The 12,100-nt window shown below is 36.6% G+C and overlaps 8 pseudogenes; all 8 read right to left on the bottom strand.

The window, feature by feature from the left end:
• Positions 1–95: 95 nt before the first annotated feature.
• Positions 96–214, bottom strand: LOC127936242 (uncharacterized; annotated as a pseudogene).
• Positions 215–858: 644 nt separating this feature from the next.
• LOC127936240 (uncharacterized) lies at positions 859–977 on the bottom strand (annotated as a pseudogene).
• Positions 978–1,767: 790 nt separating this feature from the next.
• Positions 1,768–1,886, bottom strand: LOC127937332 (uncharacterized; annotated as a pseudogene).
• Positions 1,887–2,809: 923 nt separating this feature from the next.
• On the bottom strand, positions 2,810–2,928 carry LOC127936239 (uncharacterized; annotated as a pseudogene).
• Positions 2,929–4,000: 1,072 nt separating this feature from the next.
• Positions 4,001–4,119, bottom strand: LOC127937043 (uncharacterized; annotated as a pseudogene).
• A 507-nt stretch (positions 4,120–4,626) lies between these two features.
• LOC127936581 (uncharacterized) lies at positions 4,627–4,745 on the bottom strand (annotated as a pseudogene).
• A 1,198-nt stretch (positions 4,746–5,943) lies between these two features.
• Positions 5,944–6,062, bottom strand: LOC127936360 (uncharacterized; annotated as a pseudogene).
• Positions 6,063–7,121: 1,059 nt separating this feature from the next.
• LOC127936238 (uncharacterized) lies at positions 7,122–7,240 on the bottom strand (annotated as a pseudogene).
• Positions 7,241–12,100: the final 4,860 nt, after the last annotated feature.

The following is a 12,100-nucleotide window of genomic DNA, read 5'->3' as shown; positions in this document are numbered from 1 at the left end:
TACTAACCTGGCGCAAACCTGCTTATATTCAGAGATCGGGCATTGACTCTATTTTTTGGCAAAATTATTATATACTAAGTGAAAAATTTCAAAAAAGCTTACAGTACCTGGCATTCCCAGGCGGTCTCCCATCCAGGCACTAACCAGGCCCAAACCTGCTTAGCTTACGAGATCAGACAAGATCGGGCATAGCCAGGCTGGTATGGCCATAAGCGAAGAATGCTGCAAAGAGAAGGCTATTTAAAGATCGGCCAATCTACTCGCCAGTACATTATAAAAGTAGGAAAGAAACCCCAAAAGCTTAAAGCACCTGGTATTCCTAGGCGGTCTCTCATCCAAGTACTAACCAGACCTAAACCTGCTAAGATTCAGAGATCGGGCATTGACTCTATTTTTTTTTTTTTTTTTGCAAGATTATTATATAATTTGTGAAAAATATCCAAAAATTTAAAGCACCTGGTATTCCCAGGCAGTCTCCCATCCATGTACTAACCTGGCCCAAACCTGCTTATATTCAGAGATCGGGCATTGACTCTATTTTTTGCCAAATTTATTATATACTAAGTGAAAAAATTCCAAAAGCTTAAAGCACCTGGTATTCCTTGGCGGTCTCTCATCCAAGTACTAACTAGACCTAAACCTGCTAAAATTCAGTGATCGGGCATTGACTCTTTTTTTTTTTTTGCAAGATTATTATATAATTCGTGAAAAATATCCAAACATTTAAAGCACCTGGTATTCCCAGGCAGTCTCCCATCCATGTACTAACCTGGCGCAAACCTGCTTATATTCAGAGATCGGGCATTGACTCTAATTTTTTGGCAAAATTATTATATACTAAGTGAAAAATTTCAAAAAAGCTTACAGTACCTGGCATTCCCAGGCGGTCTCCCATCCAGGCACTAACCAGGCCCAAACCTGCTTAGCTTACGAGATCAGACAAGATCGGGCATAGCCAGGCTGGTATGGCCATAAGCGAAGACTGCTGCAAAGAGAAGGCTATTTAAAGATCAGCCAATCTACTCGCCAGTACATTATAAAAGTAGGAAAGAAACCCCAAAAGCTTAAAGCACCTGGTATTCCTAGGCGGTCTCTCATCCAAGTACTATCCTGGCCCAAACCTGCTTATATTCAGAGATCGGGCATTGACTCTAATTTTTTGGCAAAATTATTATATACTAAGTGAAAAATTTCAAAAAAGCTTAAAGCACCTGGTATTCCTTGGCGGTCTATCATTCAAGTACTAACCAGACCTTAACCTGCTAAGATTCAGAGATCGGGCATTGACTTCTTCTTTTTTTTTTTTTTTTTTTTGCAAGATTATTATATAATTCGTGAAAAATATCCAAAAATTTAAAGCACCTGGTATTCCCAGGCAGTCTCCCATCCATGTACTAACCTGGCCCAAACCTGCTTATATTCAGAGATCGGGCATTGACTCTATTTTTTGCCAAATTTATTATATACTAAGTAAAAAAATTCCAAAAGCTTTAAGCACCTGGTATTCCTAGGCGGTCTTTCAACCAAGTTTTAACCAGACCTAAACCTGCTAAGATTCAGAGATCGGGCATTGACTCTTTTTTTTTTTTTTTTTTGCCAGATTATTATATAATTCGTGAAAAATATCCAAAAATTTAAAGCACCTGGTATTCCCAGGCAGTCTCCCATCCATGTACTAACCTGGCGCAAACCTGCTTATATTCAGAGATCGGGCATTGACTCTATTTTTTGCCAAATTTATTATATACTAAGTTAAAAAATTCCAAAAGCTTAAAGCACCTGGTATTCCTTGGCGGTCTCTCATCCAAGTACTAACCAGACCCAAACCTGCTTAGCTTACGAGATCAGACAAGATCGGGCATAGCCAGGCTGGTATGGCCATAAGCGAAGACTGCTGCAAAGAGAAGGCTATTTAAAGATCAGCCAATCTACTCGCCAGTACATTATAAAAGTAGGAAAGAAACCCCAAAAGCTTAAAGCACCTGGTATTCCTAGGCGGTCTCTCATCCAAGTACTAACCAGACCTAAACCTGCTAAGATTCAGAGATCGGGCATTGACTCTATTTTTTTTTTTTTTTTTGCAAGATTATTATATAATTTGTGAAAAATATCCAAAAATTTAAAGCACCTGGTATTCCCAGGCAGTCTCCCATCCATGTACAAACCTGGCCCAAACCTGCTTATATTCAGAGATCGGGCACTGACTCTATTTTTTGCCAAATTTATTATATACTAAGTGAAAAAATTCCAAAAGCTTAAAGCACCTGGTATTCCTTGGCGGTCTCTCATCCAAGTACTAACCAGATCTAAACCTGCTAAGATTCAGAGATCGGGCATTGACTCTTTTTTTTTTTTTTTTTGCCAGATTATTATATAATTCGTGAAAAATATCCAAAAATTTAAAGCACCTGGTATTCCCAGGCAGTCTCCCATCCATGTACTAACCTGGCGCAAACCTGCTTATATTCAGAGATCGGGCATTGACTCTATTTTTTGCCAAATTTATTATATACTAAGTGAAAAAATTCCAAAAGCTTAAAGCACCTGGTATTCCTTGGCGGTCTCTCATCCAAGTACTAACTAGACCTAAACCTGCTAACATTCAGTGATCGGGCATTGACTCTTTTTTTTTTTTGCAAGATTATTATATAATTCGTGAAAAATATCCAAACATTTAAAGCACCTTGTATTCCCAGGCAGTCTCCCATCCATGTACTAACCTGGCGCAAACCTGCTTATATTCAGAGATCGGGCATTGACTCTAATTTTTTGGCAAAATTATTATATACTAAGTGAAAAATTTCAAAAAAGCTTACAGTACCTGGCATTCCCAGGCGGTCTCCCATCCAGGCACTAACCAGGCCCAAACCTGCTTAGCTTACGAGATCAGACAAGATCGGGCATAGCCAGGCTGGTATGGCCATAAGCGAAGACTGCTGCAAAGAGAAGGCTATTTAAAGATCAGCCAATCTACTCGCCAGTACATTATAAAAGTAGGAAAGAAACCCCAAAAGCTTAAAGCACCTGGTATTCCTAGGCGGTCTCTCATCCAAGTACTAACCTGGCCCAAACCTGCTTATATTCAGAGATCGGGCATTGACTCTATTTTTTGCCAAATTTATTATATACTAAGTGAAAAAATTCCAAAAGCTTAAAGCACCTGGTATTCCTTGGCGGTCTATCATTCAAGTACTAACCAGACCTTAACCTGCTAAGATTCAGAGATCGGGCATTGACTTCTTCTTTTTTTTTTTTTTTTGCAAGATTATTATATAATTCGTGAAAAATATCCAAAAATTTAAAGCACCTGTTATTCCCAGGCAGTCTCCCATCCATGTACTAACCTGGCCCAAACCTGCTTATATTCAGAGATCGGGCATTGACTCTATTTTTTGCCAAATTTATTATATACTAAGTGAAAAAATTCCAAAAGCTTTAAGCACCTGGTATTCCTTGGCGGTCTATCATTCAATTACTAACCAGACCTTAACCTGCTAAGATTCAGAGATCGGGCATTGACTTCTTCTTTTTTTTTTTTTTTGCAAGATTATTATATAATTCGTGAAAAATATCCAAACATTTAAAGCACCTGGTATTCCCAGGCAGTCTCCCATCCATGTACTAACCTGGCGCAAACCTGCTTATATTCAGAGATCGGGCATTGACTCTATTTTTTGGCAAATTTATTATATACTAAGTGAAAAAATTCCAAAAGCTTAAAGCACCTGGTATTCCTTGGCGGTCTATCATTCAATTACTAACCAGACCTTAACCTGCTAAGATTCAGAGATCGGGCATTGACTTCTTCTTTTTTTTTTTTTTTTTTTGCAAGATTATTATATAATTTGTGAAAAATATCCAAAAATTTAAAGCACCTGGTATTCCCAGGCAGTCTCCCATCCATGTACTAACCTGGCCCAAACCTGCTTATATTCAGAGATCGGGCACTGACTCTATTTTTTGCCAAATTTATTATATACTAAGTGAAAAATTTCAAAATAGCTTAGAGTACCTGGCATTCCCAGGCGGTCTCCCATCCAGGCACTAACCAGGCCCAAACCTGCTTAGCTTCCGAGATCAGACAAGATTGGGCATAGCCAGGCTGGTATGGCCATAAGCAAAGACTGCTGCAAAGAGAAGGCTATTTAAAGATCAGCCAATCTACTCGCCAGTACATTATAAAAGTAGGAAAGAAACCCCAAAAGCTTAAAGCACCTGGTATTCCTAGGCGGTCTCTCATCCAAGTACTAACCTGGCCCAAACCTGCTTATATTCAGAGATCGGGCATTGACTCTATTTTTTGCCAAATTTATTATATACTAAGTGAAAAAATTCCAAAAGCTTAAAGCACCTGGTATTCCTTGGCGGTCTCTCATCCAAGTACTAACCAGACCTAAACCTGCTAAGATTCAGAGATCGGGCATTGACTCTTTTTTTTTTTTTTTTTTTTTTTGCAAGATTATTATATAATTCGTGAAAAATATCCAAACATTTAAAGCACCTGGTATTCCCAGGCAGTCTCCCATCCATGTACTAACCTGGCGCAAACCTGCTTATATTCAGAGATCGGGCATTGACTCTATTTTTTGGCAAAATTATTATATACTAAGTGAAAAATTTCAAAAAAGCTTAGAGTACCTGGTATTCCCAGGCGGTCTCCCATCCAGGCACTAACCAGGCCCAAACCTGCTTAGCTTACGAGATCAGACAAGATCGGGCATAGCCAGGCTGGTATGGCCATAAGCGAAGACTGCTGCAAAGAGAAGGCTATTTAAAGATCAGCCAATCTACTCGCCAGTACATTATAAAAGTAGGAAAGAAACCCCAAAAGCTTAAAGCACCTGGTATTCCTAGGCGGTCTCTCATCCAAGTACTAACCAGACCTAAACCTGCTAAGATTCAGAGATCGGGCATTGACTCTATTTTTTTTTTTTTTTGCAAGATTATTATATAATTTGTGAAAAATATCCAAAAATTTAAAGCACCTGGTATTCCCAGGCAGTCTCCCATCCATGTACTAACCTGGCCCAAACCTGCTTATATTCAGAGATCGGGCACTGACTCTATTTTTTGCCAAATTTATTATATACTAAGTGAAAAAATTCCAAAAGCTTAAAGCACCTGGTATTGCTTGGCGGTCTCTCATCCAAGTACTAACCAGATCTAAACCTGCTAACATTCAGAGATCGGGCATTGACTCTTTTTTTTTTTTTTTTGCCAGATTATTATATAATTCGTGAAAAATATCCAAAAATTTAAAGCACCTGGTATTCCCAGGCAGTCTCCCATCCATGTACTAACCTGGCGCAAACCTGCTTATATTCAGAGATCGGGCATTGACTCTATTTTTTGGCAAAATTATTATATACTAAGTGAAAAATTTCAAAATAGCTTAGAGTACCTGGCATTCTCAGTCGGTCTCCCATCCAGGCACTAACCAGACCTAAACCTGCTAAAATTCAGAGATCGGGCATTGACTCTTTTTTTTTTTTTGCAAGATTATTATATAATTCGTGAAAAATATCCAAACATTTAAAGCACCTGGTATTCCCAGGCAGTCTCCCATCCATGTACTAACCTGGCCCAAACCTGCTTATATTCAGAGATCAGGCATTGACTCTATTTTTTGCCAAATTTATTATATACTAAGTGAAAAAATTCCAAAAGCTTAAAGCACCTGGTATTCCTTGGCGGTCTCTCATCCAAGTACTAACCAGACCTAAACCTGCTAAAATTCAGAGATCGGGCATTGACTCTTTTTTTTTTTTTGCAAGATTATTATATAATTCGTGAAAAATATCCAAACATTTAAAGCACCTGGTATTCCCAGGCAGTCTCCCATCCATGTACTAACCTGGCGCAAACCTGCTTATATTCAGAGATCGGGCATTGACTCTAATTTTTTGGCAAAATTATTATATACTAAGTGAAAAATTTCAAAAAAGCTTACAGTACCTGGCATTCCCAGGCGGTCTCCCATCCAGGCACTAACCAGGCCCAAACCTGCTTAGCTTACGAGATCAGAAAAGATCGGGCATAGCCAGGCTGGTATGGCCATAAGCGAAGACTGCTGCAAAGAGAAGGCTATTTAAAGATCAGCCAATCTACTCGCCAGTACATTATAAAAGTAGGAAAGAAACCCCAAAAGCTTAAAGCACCTGGTATTCCTAGGCGGTCTCTCATCCAAGTACTAACCTGGCCCAAACCTGCTTATATTCAGAGATCGGGCATTGACTCTATTTTTTGCCAAATTTATTATATACTAAGTGAAAAAATTCCAAAAGCTTAAAGCACCTGGTATTCCTTGGCGGTCTATCATTCAAGTACTAACCAGACCTTAACCTGCTAAGATTCAGAGATCGGGCATTGACTTCTTCTTTTTTTTTTTTTTTGCAAGATTATTATATAATTCGTGAAAAATATCCAAAAATTTAAAGCACCTGGTATTCCCAGGCAGTCTCCCATCCATGTACTAACCTGGCCCAAACCTACTTATATTCAGAGATCGGGCATTGACTCTATTTTTTGCCAAATTTATTATATACTAAGTGAAAAAATTCCAAAAGCTTTAAGCACCTGGTATTCCTAGGCGGTCTTTCAACCAAGTACTAACCAGACCTAAACCTGCTAAGATTCAGAGATCGGGCATTGACTCTTTATTTATTTTTTTTGCCAGATTATTATATAATTCGTGAAAAATATCCAAAAATTTAAAGCACCTGGTATTCCCAGGCAGTCTCCCATCCATGTACTAACCTGGCGCAAACCTGCTTATATTCAGAGATCGGGCATTGACTCTATTTTTTGCCAAATTTATTATATACTAAGTGAAAAAATTCCAAAAGCTTAAAGCACCTGGTATTCCTTGGCGGTCTCTCATCCAAGTACTAACCAGACCTAAACCTGCTAAGATTCAGAGATCGGGCATTGACTCTTTTTTTTTTTTTTGCAAGATTATTATATAATTCGTGAAAAATATCCAAACATTTAAAGCACCTGGTATTCCCAGGCAGTCTCCCATCCATGTACTAAACTGGCGCAAACCTGCTTATATTCAGAGATCGGGCATTGACTCTATTTTTTGGCAAAATTATTATATACTAAGTGAAAAATTTCAAAAAAGCTTACAGTACCTGGCATTCCCAGGCGGTCTCCCATCCAGGCACTAACCAGGCCCAAACCTGCTTAGCTTACGAGATCAGACAAGATCGGGCATAGCCAGGCTGGTATGGCCATAAGCGAAGACTGCTGCAAAGAGAAGGCTATTTAAAGATCAGCCAATCTACTCGCCAGTACATTATAAAAGTAGGAAAGAAACCCCAAAAGCTTAAAGCACCTGGTATTCCTAGGCGGTCTCTCATCCAAGTACTAACCAGACCTAAACCTGCTAAGATTCAGAGATCGGGCATTGACTCTATTTTTTTTTTTTTTTTTTTTTGCAAGATTATTATATAATTTGTGAAAAATATCCAAAAATTTAAAGCACCTGGTATTCCCAGGCAGTCTCCCATCCATGTACTAACCTGGCCCAAACCTGCTTATATTCAGAGATCGGGCACTGACTCTATTTTTTGCCAAATTTATTATATACTAAGTGAAAAAATTCCAAAAGCTTAAAGCACCTGGTATTCCTTGGCGGTCTCTCATCCAAGTACTAACCAGATCTAAACCTGCTAAGATTCAGAGATCGGGCATTGACTCTTTTTTTTTTTTTTTTTTTTGCCAGATTATTATATAATTCGTGAAAAATATCCAAAAATTTAAAGCACCTGGTATTCCCAGGCAGTCTCCCATCCATGTACTAACCTGGCGCAAACCTGCTTATATTCAGAGATCGGGCATTGACTCTATTTTTTGCCAAATTTATTATATACTAAGTGAAAAAATTCCAAAAACTTAAAGCACCTGGTATTCCTTGGCGGTCTCTCATCCAAGTACTAACTAGACCTAAACCTGCTAAAATTCAGTGATCGGGCATTGACTCTTTTTTTTTTTTTTTTTGCCAGATTATTATATAATTCGTGAAAAATATCCAAAAATTTAAAGCACCTGGTATTCCCAGGCAGTCTCCCATCCATGTACTAACCTGGCGCAAACCTGCTTATATTCAGAGATCGGGCATTGACTCTAATTTTTTGGCAAAATTATTATATACTAAGTGAAAAATTTCAAAAAAGCTTACAGTACCTGGCATTCCCAGGCGGTCTCCCATCCAGGCACTAACCAGGCCCAAACCTGCTTAGCTTACGAGATCAGACAAGATCGGGCATAGCCTTTTTTTTTTTTTTTTTTTTTTTTTTTTAGCCTTTTTTTTTATTAAATAAATTGTTCAATTCAAACATACATATCAAATATTAACATACAAAGGTACATAATATGCTTTCTTTAACATAGACAATCCTAAAGTTTTGGGCTGTCAGACATCTTACAAATTATAACTAAAAAACACTCATTCCATTGTTTAATCTTTTAAAAATGACAATTCCATCCCCAGGTCATTTAAAATCTTTAAGACCTCCTGAGTAAAAACATAATTAAAAAGATTCATTGTTCCCTCCAACTTAAAGTAATAAAGCAGACATTCAACATATTTCTCAACTTTTCTCCTAAACATTCCCCACACATCAATTAAAACATTTTCTTTTTTCACCACTACTCTTCTTTCCCATACCGCACTTTTCATCAACATCACAAGTAAATTAATGATCTTCTTGTTTTTACAATTTTCATTAATTCCCAACATGAACACCTTTTCCCACTCAAATTCCCCAATTTCAACTCCTCTCAAAATTAAAATCATGTTTTTACATCTCTCATTAAAAACTTTCAGCTCATCACAATATAAAAACAAGTGTAAAAACCCTTCATCTGCATCTTGGCATACTTTACATGTGGCACTTTCCTCCATCCCAATTTTGTTTAAAATCACATCTGTGAATACTGCTTTGTTCCTGATAAAATACTCCATATTCTCCAGTTTCGTCTGTACAATTTTACCATTCATGTTCCCCCATATATTCTCTTCTTTTACATCATTGAACAACCATATCCAGTATTCGTTTACAACAGGTTTCTTAAAAACAGTATCTCTAAAAACACAATAAAACATTTTTACAGTACATTCATTAAAAGCACACAGTTTTTCCCCTAGCCTCACATACACATCTTTCCCAGGTTTCTCTTCTTCCATGTTGTCAATTCTGTTTATCCACTCTTGAGGTATTGCATTCTTAATTACGTCATACTTGTTTGTTATCTCTCGTCTGCTATAATCCTCCTTTGCCTCCTCCATCACATCCACAATGTATTGCACTGGTAAAAACCCCTCTTTGAATTCATATAAAACATCTCTGACTTTCGTGATTCCCACATCCCACCACTTCTTAAAAAAAACCTCCTTCCCTTGACTTAAAATGCCGTTGTTTAAGAATAAAGGCTGATTTAAAATGCTCTCTCTGCCTTGTGGCTTAAAATGCACATTCGTTAAAAATTTGCCCCATGCCCCCATCAGTTCTTTATAAAAATCTGGCAGCCCCTCCGTCATCCATTTTTTAACTTTCATCCATAAAATGTTGTCCCCCAAATTAAAATTACTACACTTACTTAAAAAATGCCCCATTGTTCTCTTCCATGCCACTTCGTTTTCTTCATCCAAGTACTTTTTTATTATTTTCACTCTCAAGCTGTTCTTTCTTTGCTCCACATCCATTAACCCCAGTCCTCCCTTCTTCACTGCTCCTATTAAAGTGTTGTATGCTATTCTTGGTGGCTTCCCTTCCCATAAAAAATCTAAAAAACATTTTTTCAGCCTTTTTTCTACCCACAACGGCATAGATGACACATATAAAATATACCACAATTTCGAACTAAAACCTTCCCTTTCAAAGTTAATGTTCTCATTCTCCAAAAATTCAATTTTCTTTCAATCCCTCCTAAAGCTTCTTCCCACATAGTTTCATCTGCTTTCTTTTCATCCCTCCCCATTAAAACACCTAAAATCTTCATTTCTTTAGTTTCCTTAAAGGTAAAATGTTCTGTTAAAACCGGTGCCCCTCCAAATCTCATATACAGCGTTTTGTCCTCATTTACTTTAGCTCCTGATCCCCTACAATACTTTTGTACAATTTTAATTGCATTTTCCACACTCTTCAGATCCTTTAACAATAATGTTGTGTCATCCGCGTACTGAAAAATGTTACTTTCCCCTCCCTCGATGCCTATGCCTTTTATCCCCTCTCCATGTTTTACAGCCAATCCCAAAGGTTCTGCAACTAAAGAATATAAAAGAGCTGACAACGGACATCCTTGTCTTATCGATCTAGTAATTTTAAAACACTGTGTCAAAAACCCATTACATTTAATTTTTGATATTGCGCCTTTGTATAAAATCCTAATCCATTTCATACAATTCTCTCCAAAACCAAAACTTTTTAAAATATCAAATAAAAAACCATGCTCCACCCTGTCAAAAGCTTTCTCAAAATCTAAACTGATAATAAACCCATCTTTATTGCTATCATGTATGTATCTTATCATATCCTTTATACTAATAGTTGTATCTGCTATGTCTCTCCCTTTCACTCCATACACTTGGTTAGTTTTAATTATACTCGGCATGACTTCTTTCAATCTGTTGGCTAAAATTTTAGATAAAATCTTTAAATCAGTATTTAGCATTGTAATCGGTCTATAGTTCTTTAAATCTGTCTTCTCTCCTTTTCTCTTGTATATCAATTTCATTAAACCCATTCCCATTCTTTGATTTAATTCTCCTTTCTTAAACACCTCTACATATACTTCTTTTAAAATGCTAGTTAAAAAATCTTTAAAAACTATATAAAATTCACTCCCCAAACCATCTACACCTGGACTTTTCTTTTTGTTTAATTCACTTATTGCTCTTTTAATCTCTTCTTCTCTAATCTCTTCATCACACTCTTTTTTGTCTAGTTCTCCTACTGTTGTTTTTATTTGCCTCAGTAACTCCAGTTTCTCTTCTTCCCCCACCCCCTCAGTACTAAACAGGTTTTCATAGTATGCCTTTATTTCTTTTAATATTTCCTCATTAGTTTCCACAACTACACCATTTTTCCCTCTTATTTCTTTAATCATACCAGCCTTCCCTCTTATTTTTTCTAAATCAAAAAAAAACTTTGTACATTTTTCACCCTCCACAGTATATTTAGCTTTACTTCTTAGTCTTGCGCCTTCATATTTTTCCTCTTCCATTTCTTTCAATATTCCCTCCAATTCTTTTATTTTTTGTATATCTTTCCCATTCTCATTTAATTCTTTTTCCAATTTTTCTCTTATTTCTCTCTCCTTCTTCCTCTTACTTCTCTGTATTAATTTACTGTACTTTATTGTGAATTTTTTAACTAAATATTTAACATTTTCCCACCATATCCTTTTATCTTCGCCGTACATTCCATTCTCCTTTTCTTTTTCAATAATTTCTTTAATACTTAACACATAGTCCTCATTCTTCAAAACCTCTACATTTAAAACCCATACCCCCGGCCCTTTCTTCACTGAACTCCAGTCTATTTGCATAAAAATTGGTTTATGGTCACTTAAGCTTGATTCTTCATATTTAATATTACCGATAAATCCTTCAATGTTCCTTGTACATAAAATAAAATCAATCCTAGTCTTACACATAAAATTACCCACTAAAATGCCTCCTTGAATATTCTTTCTTTTTTTCGTTTCTTTCTCTCCATACATCAATTATATTATTTTCTTCCATTAATAATTTCAGTTCTTTTCTTCCTTTATCATTTTTAAAAACCATTCCCTCTCCCATTTCTAATTTACTGAAAACTGTAAAATCACCCATCATAATAACTTCTTTATGTTTCTTTAAAAATTCTCTTAATACATTAAAATATTCCTTTTTTTCATTCTCTACTGTTGGTGCATGAATATTAACTAAAATAACTTTTTTCTCCTCATACTCCATTTCAACCGCAATACATTTCCCATCCATGTCATTATATATTGTTTTACACGATACACCACTGTTTTCTTTTATTAAAACTGCAACTCCTCTTCCCAGCCTCCCATCACCATTGTTATATAAAATCTCTCCGCTCCAACT

The sequence above is a fragment of the Carassius gibelio genome, chromosome A19, assembly GCF_023724105.1.
Source record: "Carassius gibelio isolate Cgi1373 ecotype wild population from Czech Republic chromosome A19, carGib1.2-hapl.c, whole genome shotgun sequence".
NCBI classification, from domain to species: Eukaryota; Metazoa; Chordata; class Actinopteri; order Cypriniformes; family Cyprinidae; genus Carassius; species Carassius gibelio.
Note: the sequence above shows the minus strand (reverse complement) of the source record. Positions and strands in the feature narration are given on the sequence as shown.